At 42.2% G+C, this 14,318-nt stretch overlaps 1 pseudogene; it reads left to right on the plus strand.

Moving 5' to 3' along the window:
* Positions 1 to 885: 885 nt before the first annotated feature.
* Positions 886 to 11,895, plus strand: LOC138795282 (cytochrome P450 2K6-like; annotated as a pseudogene).
* The last annotated feature ends 2,423 nt before the right edge of the window (positions 11,896 to 14,318 follow it).

The following is a 14,318-nucleotide window of genomic DNA, read 5'->3' on the forward strand; positions in this document are numbered from 1 at the left end:
GAGAGAAACTGCCCACTAATCCTACAGAAACCTCTGGAAGAGCATGGCATTGTGAATGTTACACATATACAGCCTTTATTCTACTGAGTTAAACAACTCAGCTTTATCTCATGATGGAAGAACCTTTGGATGGTAAAATATTTTCCTCAAAAAGCAGTTTATTGTAAAAAATCCGATTTTTAAATAAAAAAAATCCGATTTAAATAAAAAAAAAATCTGATTTTTTTTTTTTAAACATTGATTTTTATCCACCCTGGACAGAACAGGGTCAGTCCAGGGAGGCAGCACTACTACTGTTTGCATTCAGTTATTTCTTTATCAAATAATTATGTTGTTTGTGCTGGATTGTGTGCTTTTCTATAAACAGTAAAACGGAGAACTCAATGGAGTTACATCTAATAATATTTCATTTTGGTGCAACAAAATCCTATAGCTAACATCTATGTATAATAAGCATTTACGATTAAAAGCCCAACTCATGGGCAGAACTATGAAGTCTGAAATAGACTGCACTGTTATCCCGGATCTGCACACTGGACTTTTAATTGATAGTTAACAGCCAACTAAATGGGCAGTTCGAACCAAGTTGGAAAGTGTCCCAGGTAGGCAGAAAATAAGCAACATGCCAACACAGGAGGGGTGAACTGAGTTTTTCTCTATCTGAGAACTGCTGACACCTTTACTTACAGCTTCTTAGTTGGTTGATGATAGGGAGGAGCTACTGGTGCTGTAATATTGAACACTGATATAAAGTCCTCTAGGTACCGAGGACAGAGAAGACAGACCAGCGTGTTGCATCCTCTGGTTCACACCGCAGGATTACAAGTAATATACTGTGGACTGACATGACTTTAGCTGAAGTTTTTTATTGTAATTTTGGGCTAAATGGAAAGGTGAGGCAACCAAAAGCAGTCATTCTGTCACTGGGTCATTTTTCATCATATAGGATCATCATGTTTACTAGTTAGGACATGATGGGCAGTAATACCAATTATGTATAGGATCTTTTTTTTTCATATGATAAATTGATTTGTAATGTGTAATGTGTATATATTTTTTTAAAACTTTGTCTTTTAAATATAATATACCTAGCGGTATTGTCTAAGCAAACGCATGAAAAATACAAGGATAGAGAACAAATGTCAGATTAATGGAGTCCAACTGCTGGGACTCCATGTGATCCCCAGGACAGGGCTCCAAGTCTATGTTTTGAATGGAACAGTGAGTTGTCCATGTGTGCCGCCACTCTATTCATTATCTGAGGTGCTGGAGAAGATGGTCGAGTACAGAGCTCGGTGATCCCCACAGCTCTATAGACAATGAATGGAGCGGCGGATCACCTCTTACTTTATGATAGTAATGACATCTAATGCCACCAGACAATTATTCTGTTCTACACATGAACATTTAACTCCCCCAAAATGAAAACTTTGTCAATACCTTGACTATGCCCAATTGTATGCACCCAAAATGCAATGGTAACATATGGCTGGTAACGCTAGGGTCACAGGGACAATCTAGAGGCTGTTCGGGAAGCTCTGTCTGAGCCATGTAATAGGCTCTGTTTACGAGCACCTATAACACAAGAAGGTGAAATGATTGACTGAAGTGGCGACACTAGGTTGTGGACTGACTGTTGGCGGTGTTTACACTAGACTGTAGACTGACCAGCCTGGGTACCGCCTGGAATTCCGGGATACAGCCTATTACCTAGGCTGAATCCCGGAATTCCAGGCGGTACCCGGGCTGTCTCTTCCTTCCTCACGGAACGGGAAGGCATCGGGAATCAAATGCGGAAGGTTCAACAAGGTTCGAGTTCTATAGATCCTAAGATTTTCCGCTGTTCGATCATCTCTTCCAGTGACCAGTGTAGACTGTGGACATCCCCTTACAGCTACAGCAGCTATGGATACTTCGAGAATAAATTAAGATATTTCCCCTGGCAGCCCCCCTTCCCTATCTTGGTCAAGCCCTGAGCTTTTCACACTTTCTATCACTTCTATTTTGCAGCTTGCTAAGAAGTAAGGCCCAGTGTACAGTATAAAGATGGGACTCCAGAAGATTGTTGTGCTGTGCGGATATGACACAGTGAAAGAAGCTTTTGTCAACCACGCAGAGGAGTTTGCTGACAGACCAGACGTGCCTGTATTCATCGATATTGCACGAGGATATGGTAATACATTAGACGCAATGGAACATTTCTATATATAGAGTTAGTGGGTAGAGATGAGCAGGCTGTGGGCTTTGCAAATTTTGCTTTTTTTATTATTTATTAAGGAACAGAATTTTTGTTACTTATCAGGGACAATCTATTTCAGATTGGAAACAGTTGATTCCAACACCACCCCCCCCCCCCCCCCCCCCCCGATGCAAAAGGAAAAACATACAGTAAACCTACAACCACTGGCCAGAATTTTCATTTCAAAATTTTTAGTTTAATTTTCTACAAATGACATACATACTGTGCTACATACTGTGTACCACATTTAATTTAGATAAATTACACTTTGTTTCCCAAGAGGAATGAATTAGAGGGAAAGGGTATGGCTAAGAGAAAAATGGGCATGGCTTTAACAAGACTTATGGGGAGATTTATCAAACTAGTGAAAAGTAGAATTATCTTAGTTGCCCCTAGCAACCAATCAGACTCCACTTTTCATTCCTCACAGATTCTTTAAAAAAATGAAAGGTGGAATCTGATTGGTTGCTAGGGGCAACTAAGTCAATTCTACTTTACACCATTTTGATAAATCTCCCCCTTAGTGTCTAACAACGTGCCAAACTGATCACGAGACATCATGAGCCAGAAAAATGTGATGGGTCTCTACCCCTTCCCAAAGCATTTGATCTCAATTTCTCACTTTCTTTGTTTTACTCCTCTCGGTCTAAGATGTGAAAGAAGTTTTTGATGTTTGTGAATGTATTCTATTTTCTAGAAGTGGACTTTTTTTGTTTGCACTTGCACACAGCAACACAGGCCTTAGAAAGGTTGGGGGAACTGACCGAAAAGCCTTCAAGAAGCTTCACTTATTAGCTCTTTTTCTATTTATTACTTGTCTGGCTGGATTATGTCTGGAGAATTACTGGAATAAAACTTTGTTTCACTTGCATCTAAATTTGAGTGCCGTGTTCTCTGACAATGATTACTGGAAGACCTGAGATTTTTAAATAGAAGTTATTACAAATCTATATAACTTTCGGACACCAGTTGATTTGAAATTTTTTTTTTTACCAAAGTAATTTTATACAGAGTAAAGAGATGATGAAAAGTACAGAGTTTCTTTATTGTCTCTTCTTCAGGTGTCATCTTCTCCAATGGACATAGCTGGAAAGCCATGAGACGGTTCACTCTTTCTACATTACGAGATTTTGGTATGGGGAAGAGAACCTTAGAAGACAAGCTCAATGAGGAAGCAAATAGTTTAGTGGAGAAATTTAAATCCTACAAAGGTAATCCTACAAAACTATTATAATACTGCTCCTGTATACAAGAATATAACTACTATTATACTGCCTCCTATATACAAGAATATAGCTACTATACTACTCCTATATACAAGAATATAACTTCTCTAATATATACATTGGCAAAAGAAAAGTAATCCGGCACTCACCAGGATTTGATAGTAGGCTTGTTTATTTATTTCATGTAGACATCACAGCAGGGAGGGGGAGGGGCGTGGCCTGTCTCTAATGGCGACTGCTGTTTCTGGCCACACGGGCCTGTCGTTTAGCAGAGTCGTCTAGCCGACAGGCCTCTATGGTCAGAAACAACCGTCGCCATTAGAGACACGCCACGCACCCTCCCCCTCCCTGCTGTAATGTCTACATGAAATAAAGAAACAAGCCTACTATCAAATCCTGGTGAGTGCCGGATTACTTTTCTTTTGCTGATGCACACATAGACTGTTTTTTTCTGATCTGAGCACCACAAGTCACAGGCTGTCTTTATTTGAGTTGTTCCTCTGCTTCGTACACCTGTGCTCCACAAGTGCAGTACTTCGGCTCACGCCCGAACTGGTTGTGCTGAGGTCTATTTTTTCCTTACCTGCATAACTTCTATAATACTGCTAATTTACTAATTTACTTTACTTATTGCTCTTATTTTAGGTGAACCCTTTGACAACACTACGATAATGAATGCAGCTGTCGGTAATATTATTGTGTCTATATTACTCAGTCATCGCTTCGACTACGATGATCCGAAACTTCAGAGGCTTCTAAATATAATAATGGATACTACCAGGATTGGTGGCAGCCCCATGGCCTTGGTAAGTTCTTACAATGATTTTATTGTTGGAAGGGGAAGGGAACGCAATGGCACTATTGCCACTGGGGAGAAACTATCCTCTACAATATTGTATCAAGTGGTGAGTATCAGGGCGGTGTTGAAAGAAAGCATACCATGTCTATGAAAATGACACAATTCCTGCAGTGGGTGGGGTAGATGGGAATAGATTAGGGGCCTTCCCGGGGATTTACGAGTTACCCTTTGGGCCAGTCCAAGCCGGCCAAAATTGGTGAATGTTTAGCTTTCCCATATTTTAGTTACACTGCGTCTCCCCATTGACCAGTTACATTCAATATGATGGATACATTGTTCTTATTCTAGCGCTCAGCACTTCCCTGCCGCTTTATCTTGATGTGTTTCTCATGTCACACCCACATATATAAGTAATGACTTCTTATACCTTTTCCTTCACAGTTGTACAACGCGTTTCCATCTCTTATGCGCTGGATTCCAGGAAGTCACAAAACCATTCGACCAGCCTTGGATGAATTTCATTCATTTGTTAGAGAGGTCTTCACAAAACAAAGGGATCAACTAGATGTCAATGACAAGAGGAATCTTATAGATTGTTTTCTGGTCAAACAAAAAGAGGTAAACAGACTTTTGCCCCTTAGGGGACACAGCCAGTTTTGGCATTTATGACACAGCCAAATTTTTCAAATATGACATGTGTCATTTTATGCCTCTGTAACTTTGGAATGCTTTTATCAATCCTTGTGATTCCAAGATTGTTTTTTCGTGACATATTCTACTTTATGTTAGTGGTAAATTTGGATCGATACCTTTAGCGTTTTTTTGTGAAAAACTCCAAAATGTTGTGAAAAATGTAAAAATTATTGCATTTCTTTAAATTTGAAAGTTTCTGCCAATAAGGAAGATAGTTATACCACATAAATTATTGATTAATTCATATCTATAACAAGTCTACTTTATATTGGCAGCATTTGGTGAACATGCTTTAACTTTTTTGGGGGATTTTAGAGACCGTAATTGTTTAGTAGCAACTTTCAAAATTTTTGTGAAAATTTAAACTCAGATTTTTTTAGGGACCAGATCAGTTTTGAAGCATATTCTAGAGGCCTGTTTACAAGAAAACGCCCAAAATTCACCCCATTTTGAAATCTTCACCCTTTCAAGTATTCAAATTGACATTCATACAGTTTTTTAACCCTTTACGCATTTCACAGGAATAACTTCAAAGAAAGTGTGGAAAGTAAAAATTTCCACTTTCTTTGCAGAGATCCCAATTCAATCCTATTTTTTTCATACCAAACCAGCTATAAAAAGTAAAATGTAATAAAACATTTATTCCTCTGAATCTGCAGTTTTTATTAATACCCCATTTGTGGAAATAAAGTGCTGCACAAGCGCACAACATGGCTTAGAAGAGAGGGAGCACCCTTTGGATTTTGGAGCGTGGATTTGGCTGGAATAAATGTAGGAGACCATGTTACAGTTACAGAGCCCCCCTAGTGCTGAGACAGTGGGAACCCCCCACAAGTGACCCCATTTTAAAAACTACACCCCTTAAGGAACGTAACAAGTGGTACAGTGGGCATTTTGACCCCACAAGTTTTTCACAGTTTTTTGCAAAAGGGGCCCATGAACATTAAAAATCACATTTTTCACACTTACACGTTAGTGAAACCCCAAATTTTCCAAATTCCAAAAAGCTTGGAGAAGCAAAAGCCCCCCAAAATTTGTAAAGCAATTTCTCCTGAGTAAGAAAATACCCAATTTGTGAACGTAAAAAATTGTACGGACGCACAACACGGCTCAGAAGAGAAGGAGCACCTCTGTCTGTATGTACACTCCAGCTCTAGCAGTAAATGTACGGACGTTTACAGACACTTACTAACGGACACTGACTGACGCTTACTCCCACTAAATAATGGACACTGACTGATGCTTATTTAAGGACATTGACTGATGATTACTAACGGACACTGATTGACTCTTACTAACGGATGCTGACTGACACTGACTTATAAAAGGTGACTGACACTTACTGACACCTACTTATGGATGCTGACTGATGCTTATTGATGCTTACTGACGGATGCTGAATGACGGACACTGATGGACACTGACTGAAGCTTACTAACGGACTCTGACTGATACGTACTGACAGACACTGACGCTTACTAAGGGACGCTGACTGACACTGACGCTTACTAACGGACACTGACGCTGACACTAACGGACGCTAGCTGACAATGACACTAACGGACACTGACACGGACAATGACACTTACTAATGGACGCTGACACTAACGGACGCTAGCTGACAATGACACTAACGGACACTGACACTTACTAACGGACGCTGACTGACAGACACCAACTAAGATCTCCCTTATTACTGGGAGATCTCAGGGGAGGTTTTTTTTTTTTATTATTATGTGTGTATTTGTGTGTGTGTTTTACAGTATATGGATGCAGGCTCTGATCTCTTCACAAAGTGAGGGATCAGAGCCTGCATCCATGCTCTGCCCTCCTGGAACGATCAGATACTGTAATTGACAGCTCTGATCACAGAGCTGTCAATCACAGTATATAGCAGCATGTACCAGCGTCATTAGACAGACGCTGGTACATGCTGCAGCAGGAGGGGGCCATCCCCGGATCCCGAAGCTTAGAGTGAGTTCTGGGACCGGGGAGGGAGTGCTGCATGGAGGAGGAGGAAGGAGCGACCTGCTGTGACCTGCCAGGTGAGTACCGGGCCGTGGCAGTGGGGGGCAGCAACGGGGGAGAAAATGGAAATGGAGGGAGCCATGGCAGGGAGAGGGGGGGGGGTCGAGGGGGGGTTCGCGGCAGCAGAGGGAGCCCAGATCGGAGGGGGAGGGGGGGGAAGCCCGGCAGCAGTGGGATCCCTGTGGAGGGGGGAGCCCGGCAGGAGGGCGATCCCCATATTGGAGGGAGCCCGGCAGGAGGGCGAGCGGCAGGAGGGGTAGCCCGGCAGGAGGGCGATCCCCGTGGCAGGAGGCGGATCCCGGTGGCGGGGGAAGCCGTGCAGCGGCAGTGGAGGGAGCCTGGCAGCTTGGGGGGGAGGTGCAGAGAGCCAGCATGCTTCCCCCGGATCCCTGAACTCGGCAGAGACCGGGACCGGGGGTTTACTGCTGGCTTCACCGGGATCAGTGGATCGTTACCGATCCACTGATGCCGGCGATCGCCTGTGCTGGAGCCCTTCAGGGAGTCCGGCGGCACCGACACTAAACTGTCAGCTATCAGCTGACAGTTTAGTCGCGGCTCCCGGTCACTGTCTATGTAAACAGTGAGCACCGGGAGCCGGGAAGTTATTGTACGTCCTGGTGCGGAAAGGAACCTCCTGCCAGGACGTACAATAACGCCCTGGTGCGGCTAAGGGTTAATCTGGTCGGGATGGGGAGGGTTAAAGGACAACTCCTGCGCTAAGGAAAAAAAACAAAAACCAATCAGAAACCTAGCTTTTATACTTATCATCTCTCCTGAGCTGTCATTGTTTGAATTTCCCACCGTCTGTGTATCTTCTGATTTCTAGTCTTGTTCTTCATTTCTTCCTTGCATCCTGGTTTCAGCTTCCCATGATGCACTTTGGCTGCTGTGACAAGCTAGCCCCCTGCTGTGACACAGCAAGTGCCTGCCCCTCCATTCACTACAACTCCCATCATACACTAAACATGACCCCCTCTCTGGCTCTCTTCAGTCAGGCTGCTATATACACACACTGAAGCAGCACACTCATACTTCACTTCACTGTAGTGTACATTCTGCAGGATTAGGTCAGGGCAGCAGGGGAGAGATAAGACGTCTGTGTAGCTGACATGCCGGGAGTGAGGAGAAAGATAAGCAAGTGACATCACTCACTCACTGAGTCCACTCGGCAGCAGGAGGGAGTATGGGGGAGGGGGTCCTGTAGCTGGTTATCTGATGGGAGTCAGTCACGAGTCATTATTGAGTTTCAGAATGTCAGATGGCTTACAGTTGCTCAGCCAAGGGGAGCTGAGCAAGCTGAGTCCCCTGACCAGGCAGGGGAGGGGGAGGCTGGTGTAACAGGACCTAGCCCAGCCCTCCTGCTGATGACTCATCGTCACTAGAAGGAGCTGATAGAGGAGCTTGGTGACGACAGTAATTAGGTATGAAGGGTTGAGGGGGGGAAAAGATAGGGAAGGGGAGCAGATAGGTGATTGAAGTATATTACAGTGTTATATAACTTTGTAATGTGCTTCAATTACTGGAAAAAAGTTTTTCATGGGAGTTGTCCTTTAATTTACCTAGTCACAGAGTAAGACTGGACTGAGGGCAGTCTGGGCAGCCATCTCTTTTACAGTACACATGAGCCAGGTTAGGACAATATCTCAAAGCAGCTTTACTCTGCAGCTCTTGGGCAAAGCTGAGAAGTAGTGGATGACTATAGCCCTGTAGACCTGATTTATTTATTTTTTATTTGCACTAAAGGGCTAAAGGAGGAGGGTTTGGGAGGAAGGATCTGGAGAATTTGAACATAGGTAGGAGACAGAAGTATTATGGCGTAGGGCACTAAAGAATAGAAATATGGGTTGTTATTGTGTCCATGAGGAGTATTCCCAGAACATTATTAGTCTTGCTCCTATAGGTTTATTCCATCCTTCATTGGAGGTGTGGTTTTGGATAGATTGAATGATGGGTCCTTTTGATCCACAAGGCCTGGATAGGTTGGTACAGTAAGTTGCGGTTGGTGACTGGCTGGTATTGTAGGACTCCATAGTAAAATCATTTAAAAATCGGTATAAGTTAAGAGTACAGCATAAGAGGTACAAAATCTAATAAAGAGCAGATGAAAGAGTAAACAAGTAAAAAAAAAAAAAAAGTAAATAAATGGGAGGTACTGTAACTAAGAAAGATATTATAAAAGAACCCTGCTGTCAATGGGGCTGGAAACCAGAGACGTGGACTGCCTAAATCATGGTAGCTACGGAACTAGTATAGTATATTTGGAGTAAAATGAAAGAGATTAAAAAAAAAAAAAAAAATAAGATAAAATGTAGAGATTTTCTTTGTTTCAATTTACTTGTCCTATGTTACATCTGTCCCTGTTTAGTTCCCTTGTAGATAAAATTTTATATTTTGTACTTTTCAGGAAAAACCAAACCCGGAATTATATTTTCAAACCCGGAATTATATTTTCATGATGAAAACTTAACATCTCTTGTGACCGACTTGTTCGCTGCTGGAATGGAGACTACTTCGACCACCCTGAGATGGGGTCTTCTTATAATGATAAAGTATCCAGACATTCAAGGTAAGGAGATATTTCTTTGGTTTGTTGGCAGAAATATACATATTGAGGCTATGTTCACACACAGTAAAATAAAGGGTAGATATGGCTGTCATTTTGAGTGAAAATAAAACAATGTGTAAGCAGATGGGGGAAAAATGGCTGTATTTTTCAAAAGCAGGTGGTAAATAATGAGTATGTTCATTAATATGTTCATGTTCAGATCACTATAAACTATGCTAAACATATAGAGGAATGCTGGGATGAAAAAGATCATGCCATCCCGATGTGACTTTCTCATTCTAGTCAATAGGTGGAAAAACCTGCAGTCGATCTGAAGTGTTTCCGACACTAAAACTGCCAAGTATTGGAAGTAATTAGAAAAACATATCACTCATGCCTGTTTGTAGTTAAACTGGAAGACATTAAGGAATTTGTATTCTTTTAATAACAGAAAAAGTTCAAAAAGAAATTGAAAAAGTCATCGGTTCAGCCGAGCCCCAGTTGGTGCACCGCCAATACATGCCATACACCGACGCTGTTATCCATAAGATTCAGCGATTTGCAAATATTGCACCAGTCACTGCACCACATCAGACTACTAAAGATGTCACCCTGAATGGCTTGTTCATCCCAAAAGTAAGTAGTATTGGCATAAAGAAATGTGAGGGTCTTTAGAGGTCCATAAAACCTATTGAAAAAAGTTGTTTATTCAGGCCTCCCTCTCAATTGATAAAGATCTTGTTAGAAACTCACCTGCAGGCGCTCCAGTTGCATTCTTGTCTTCGCCTGCACTGTGGCCCAAGACGTCCAGGAACATGCTCTGGCAGCTGCAGGAACGTCCCTAGCAGTTGTCCCTAGTTACCAAGGTGACGCAGGTCTCTGCCATCCGCCAGGAAACTTTGAATTCCTTAACTGGCTGTCTCTTTACTGTTTGTGACTGGTAGGTTTCCCTGCCAGTCAAGTTTAACTTGCTAAGCTGTTTGTGAGGATCAGGGAGCCGGTCTAATCATGTTCTGGACCGGACCCTATACTTTCTACATTATGTTCACCAGTCCAATCACATATTGCTGGATGATAGACTAGACTTATGTATCGTGCTAGTGTTCTCTGCATTTATCTCCTAAGTATCTTTTGGCTATCCTAACCCCGACTTTTTGTGCGCTGACCATCCTGTTTATCTGCCTGCCCTGACCTTTTGGCTTTGTGACTTGGCTATTCTCTGGATTACATTTCTTACCTCTGCTGCCCAATAGTTGTGACCCTGATAGCTTCCTGACAATTACTTTTTGTAATTGTTTGTCTTGTCCCAGTTTCATGTTCCACCTAAATAAGTCAGGGACTGTCACCTAGTTGCCCGCGGTCGCCTAGAACTGTCCGGGGCAAGTAGGCAGGGACAGTGGGCGGAGACCAGTTCAGGGTTTACTGTCAGTGTTCCCCCCCGTCCCTTCCCTGGCCAATTGTTGTTAACGGGTTCATGACAGGTCTGTTTTGTCTCTAAATGACTGTAGTCACATGGAAATTAGGAGATTTCTGCTAATATTAATAGATGTTGTGGATGGTGTTATTACTAGAGATGAGCCCATGCTTGAGCATGCTCTAGCTAGTTTGATCATTTGGCGTTTAAATACAGTTGGCTGAAGAAGTTAAAGGCAGCATTAGCGAGTCCTGGAAAACATGGATACAGCCTATGATCTATGGCTGTATCCATTTTTTTCAGGACTCCCTAGGGCTGCATCTAACTTATTCCACATTCAAATGCTGAACAATAAGACTCGAGCATGCTCAAGTTGAGCTCATCTCTAGTTATTACTTTGGGACCCCTAAACATTTACCCATACACTGTATAGTGACCAGATAGTATTGATGTCTGCCATGCCCTGAAGACTGCTAACTCTTTGAGGGATCTCACCATAGAAAATCTAAAATTAATCTTTGCAGGGGACTCACATCGTTGGATTCCTGACATCTGTCCTACGAGATCCCAAATACTTCAAAAAACCCGATGAGTTTTACCCTCAACATTTTCTGGATTCCGATGGAAATTTTGTCAAAAGTGAAGCTTTTCTACCATTCTCTGCTGGTAAGTAAAGATAACGGACCCTACAACCACTTAAAGGGACTTTCTGAGACCAGACCCCATGATGGACTTAGACTGATATGTTCTCTATTTGTGTTTCTTTTTGTAGGGAAGAGAAGTTGTGCCGGAGAGAACTTGGCTAAGATGGAACTTTTTATCTTCTTTACAAAGTTGCTGCAGAACTTCACATTCACGGCTCCTCCCGGGGCAAAGGTGGATCTTAACCCTATCATTGGCTTAACCTTAGTCCCGCGGAAGCATGAGATCTGCGCAATTTCTCGTGATTAATGGACAACATTCCTGTGGCTGTATAAACTCTTTAAAGGGGTTGTTCTATCATTTTATGTCATATTCGATGTATGAATTCTAAGAATGAACAATGTTTGCCATTTACATTTTGATACAAAATAATGCAGTATAATTTATTCATACAGTATGGCGCCACCTGATGTTCAGAGTGTACAGTATATCAGTGGGTACATCCACCTAATTATCTGGGTGCTTATCATACATGCTTAGTTACTCCCCCCACAGCCAGGTCTCTTCATACTGATCCTCTCTTTGCTGCAAATCAGCCAATAGAGGTGACTTTCTGCCCTGCTTGTCAGGAAAGGAGTAGAACCTCTGCACCTTATAGCAGCACAGTGAAGCGGCCAAGGAAGTGGTTCAGCTCTTAGCTTGGACAATGGTGACAAGCTGTAAAGGGAAACGATGCACCGGCAGGCTGGGACTTGATCCGCAGCCAGAGGTCATGGCCGACAGAGGTCACACCGATGCCAACGGGAAATTTTATTGAGCATTTTGAAACATTTTAATCCTAATTTGATTTTGATCTTAATGTCACTAAATGGGTTATCTGCGTTGAGAAGTTTTAGCTTCTGTAGAGAGTGCATCACTAGTAGAATGTTACCAATGTTACCTGTAGTCATTTTTTTTCCTCTTGTAAAGTACATGGCCTCACTAGCTAACGTGAATGTATAGAACAATGGTGAACAAAAGCACATTTCACCAACCGAATAATGATCATGGGTTACATTGTAACCAAGGCATGGTTATCCCTATCTACAGTAAATGGGTTAACATGAACATAATTAAATTAAATTAAATAGGACTTGTATATATTATTATCTAGATTAATAAGGATAGAATCATGTCGTTCTATAAAGTTTAGTGATATATGACTATGTAACATATAGGCGTAGCTACCATAGAGGCAGGGTAGGCAGCTGCTATGGGGCCTGTGGGGGAGGGGGACCCGGGGATGCACAGGGAAGATAAGAGCCAACCTGTGTCCTTCTGCTTAACCCCTTATGTACTGCTGTGTGTAAGTGACCCAAAGTTCATTTACATGCCGCAACATAACAATGGGTTAATAAGCAGAAGACAAGGTGATCTCTGCTTCACTGCTCTGATAACCCCTGACCTCTGTTCTCCTGAGCCCTGCGCTCCTGAGCATGAGCCATCTCCCACTCTTCTGCTTTTAACCCTTTTTTGTGCTGCAGCATGTAGGTGAGGTCTATGTCACTTTCACACTTTAGTACATAAGGGGTTAAGCAGAAGGTAGCATGCTCCTGCACCTACTGTATGTATTTAACCATAACGGCTCCTAATGGGCCCTTATAGTTAAATGCAGTGGACTGAGAGACGAGTGCTTTTTGTTGTGCGGGGGGGGCTGTACAATTTTTTTTTTTGCTATGGGGCCCCATGGGTCCTAGCTACGCCCCTGATTAAGATATGTGTTTTTATTAGTATTATTTGCTTCAATTAAGAGTTTATTGTTGTAAACAAGTAGACATTTTGAAGATGGAGCTTAATAAAGCAATGCTTTTATATCACTTGTGTGCCAAGATTACTTCTTTCCCCATTGTTTCCGCCCCCCCCCCCCCCCCCCTCCTCTGATCACCTCCACGCCGATGTACATTGTGGAGACTCGCTGTGACTGATTTATGTTTATTTCCTTTTTTTTAATTGGGTCAATGAAGTTTTAACAACCATGTTGTAACAGTATTGTGTTTTTTGTGCCTGTGTATAGTGTTCCCAGCAAGAAATCCAAAGAGACTCTGTCAGTAGATTTATGCTGTCCTATCTTATGTTAGCATAAACTAGTAACAGAGAAGCTGAATAGAATGATGTATCACTTACATTGTTCTGTGCAGCTGATTCAGAGATATCCTCCCGAATAACATGGACAATAAGTAGTCCTTTCCATTATATGCATGAGCCCAGCAGTCCTGGATATTCATGAGAAGCAGAAAACTCTGCCAACCAGCTGATTGGAAGTTATCTACCTTGCTGTGTATAGGCAGTCAACTGTCAGTCAGCAGCTGGAGGGCAGGGGGAGGGGTGTGGCAAGAATCCTATTCTCCTGCATATTAGGAGAACAAAATGATGTAAGTAATAGACCGATCTGTTCAGCATTTCTATCACTAATTTATGCTGCCCTCATTTAAGGCAGTATATTCCTAGTAACAGATTCCCTTTTAAGTTTAGGATCTCATGGTCATCTAAAGTCACCTAAAGAGAGCTTTGTCCCTAGATAACTCATACAATACATTGAGCGGATGATTTCCAGGAGATTAGGTCGTTCTTTTAAGAAGTCTACGAGGATCAATGTATAGGAAAACTTACTCACATCTATATACTAATGGGAATTGTAAGTTACATACAGTATATCTATATGCTAATATTCATAGTATTATGCTTGGAATACA

The sequence above is a fragment of the Dendropsophus ebraccatus genome, chromosome 6 (assembly GCF_027789765.1).
Source record: "Dendropsophus ebraccatus isolate aDenEbr1 chromosome 6, aDenEbr1.pat, whole genome shotgun sequence".
NCBI lineage: Eukaryota > Metazoa > Chordata > Amphibia > Anura > Hylidae > Dendropsophus > Dendropsophus ebraccatus.